The following is a 2,924-nucleotide window of genomic DNA, read 5'->3' as shown; positions in this document are numbered from 1 at the left end:
TCCTTTCCACCACACCATTTTGTTATGGGGTCCCTGGAGCTGAGAACTCATGCATGATCCCATTTTCTTCACAGAACCACTTCATGGTTGAATTCTTAAACTCAGTTCCATTGTCACTCCTAATATTCCTTACTTTGAAATCAGGATGATTGTTGACTTGCTTGATATGATAGATAATGATTTCACTAGCTTCATCCTTTGATCCAAGAAAATAGACCCATGAAAACTTTGAGAAATCATCTACAATCACTAGGCAATATCTTTTCCTTGAAATTGACAATACATTGACTGGTCCAAAAAGATCCATGTGTAGCAGTTGTAATGGTTCATCAATTGCAGATTCAAGCTTCTTACTGAATGATACTTTCTTTTGCTTTCCTTTCTAACAAGCATCACACAGTCCATCCCTTGTGAATTCTACTAGAGGCATTCCTCTAACTAAGTCCTTTTTGACTAGATCATTCATTGTCTTGAAATTCAAATGGGACAGCTTCTTGTGCCATAGCCAACTTTCAACTGAACTTGCTTTGCTGAGAAGACAAGTAATGGATTCTGTATCTGTAGAGTTGAAGTCAGCTAAGTACACATTCCCTTTTCTAACTCCAGTTAGAACCACTTTATTGTCCTTCTTACTTGTGACAATACAGGCTTCAGAATTGAAGGAAACAGTATTCCCTCTGTCACATAGTTGACTGATGCTCAATAAATTGTGTTTGAGACCATCAACCAATGCAACTTCATCAATGATGACATTTTCTTTTGAAATCAAGCCATATCCCATAGTGAATCCCTTGTTGTCATCTCCAAAGGTTATGCTAGGGCCAGCTCTCTCCTTAAACTCTGTGAGCAGGGTGAAATCTCCTGTCATGTGTCTTGAACAGCCACTGTCCAAGTACCATAGATTCCTTATTTTTCCCTACACACAACAAAATCAATCAAGTTGATTTTGATACCCAAGTTTCCTTGGGTCCAGCCTTGTTAGTCTTTTTCCTAGACTTTATTCCTCCTGCATCTTTTGACTTAGGTAACTTTGGGTCAACCTTGATCTCAGATGTGGTTGGTTGAAGTGTAGGGTTAGTCACAGAATCATTTAGCACATTTGATTGAATTTGATAAGGCATAGATTGTGCAAACATGTTATTCCACATATGCATATTGTATGGCATGTGAGGCATACTAAATGCAGTAAAATAAGGATTATTAATATATGGCATGTTTGCAAAATGTGCATGGGGATTCTGGTGAGACATAACAGGCATAACATGCAGAGGTGACATAGACATGTTAGACATGGAGGGATTTGAAGACATGGGAGCATGTTTAACAGATTTGCAATTATCAGATAGGTGATTAACACTTTTACAATGCACACAGCTTTTTCTAGGAGCATACCTATCAGGTGTGTAATTTTTATGTTTATTAATCCCTACCTTCCCATTTCTTTTAGATTTTCTTTTAGTTTCCTTCTTATCCTCAACCAACTTAAGCCTATTTTTCAGCTGATCTAAAGTCATGTGTCCTATATTCACCTTACTGGCATCTTTGGATGTGCTGGCTCCATCTTTGACAAAGTTCTTGAAAGTTGAATCATCCTTCTTATTGAGATTTTTATTTTTAAAATTACTTGCCTGTTTTAATTGATGAGCCTTCAACGGATGCTCCTTTTCTTCCTTCAACGGATAACTTTCATCATCCGTTGATTCCACATCCGTTGACAATCCATCAATTAATTCTAACTCCTTTTTGTTTTTTTTTCAGGCATCCTCACAGAATGATTTAATTCCCTGAACCTTGGAAATCAGAACACTGACATCCCTAAATGTTTTACAGGCCTTGATTACCTCTTGCTCACTTTCTAGCTGTTTAGAAAGAATTTCTACTTTCTTAACAGCTTCTTCTAGTTCACTCTCAACAGTCAAGTATTTAAGTTTTATCTTTTTAAGCTCAATTACCTGATCCTCTAACACAGCATTCCTATCACTTAAAAACACATTATTCTCTTTGATCCTAGTGTTTTCTTTAGGTAGTGATTTAAGGGAAACACGCAAATGATATAATTCATTGGACATATCATTTATGGCTTCATTGCATTCATGTTTAGAAAGCTGAGAGAGATCAGTAGTAATTACCTGGTTGCTTGATGAACTAGTTTCATTTTCATCAGAATTAGCCATCAGGGCTAGGTTGACATATTCCATATCATCATCTTCATCGACTCCATCTGCTGCCCAATCATCTTGAGTGAGAAAAGCTCTTTCCTTTTATTTGAGCAAATTAAAGTACTTCTTTTTGTAATCAACTTGCTCAAATTTCTTCTTATCAGAGGTTGGCTTCCTACACTCACTTACAAAGTGTCCACTAATGCCACAGTTATAACATTTGAACTTGGATTTGTCCACCATGTTTTTGTTTGGCTTAGTGAATTTTGTATTTTTCCTGAACTTCATCTTTGCAAACCTCCTGGACAGAAAAGCCAGATGTTCATCAACATCATCAGAGTCATCCTGACTGGAATTGTTTTCATCCTCAGCTACCTGCTCCTTAACCTTGCTTGATTCTGACTTGCTTGTGCCAATTTTGAGACTTGGCATTGTCTTTTCTTCATTCCTGGCTTCAACCTTCTCACTGTCAGCTACAAGTGCAACTAATCCTCCTTTTCTCTTCCTTTTTTCCAACAGCTCATCTTGCTCCATCTCAAGTTCATATGTCTTCAAAATTCCATATAATCTTTCAAGTGTGAAGTCCTTATAATCTTGAGAATTTCTTAGAGAAACAGTCATAGGCTTCCATTCCTTTGGTAGAGACCTTAGAAATTTTAAATTGGAGTCCTTGACTTGGTACACTCTCCCATACAGCTTCAATCCATTCAACAGTTTCTGAAATCTGTTGAAGGTATCATTCAATGATTCTCCTTCTTCAAAGTG

The sequence above is a fragment of the Apium graveolens genome, chromosome 5, assembly GCF_009905375.1.
Source record: "Apium graveolens cultivar Ventura chromosome 5, ASM990537v1, whole genome shotgun sequence".
Taxonomy (NCBI): domain Eukaryota; kingdom Viridiplantae; phylum Streptophyta; class Magnoliopsida; order Apiales; family Apiaceae; genus Apium; species Apium graveolens.
This window is presented reverse-complemented; position numbering follows the sequence as displayed.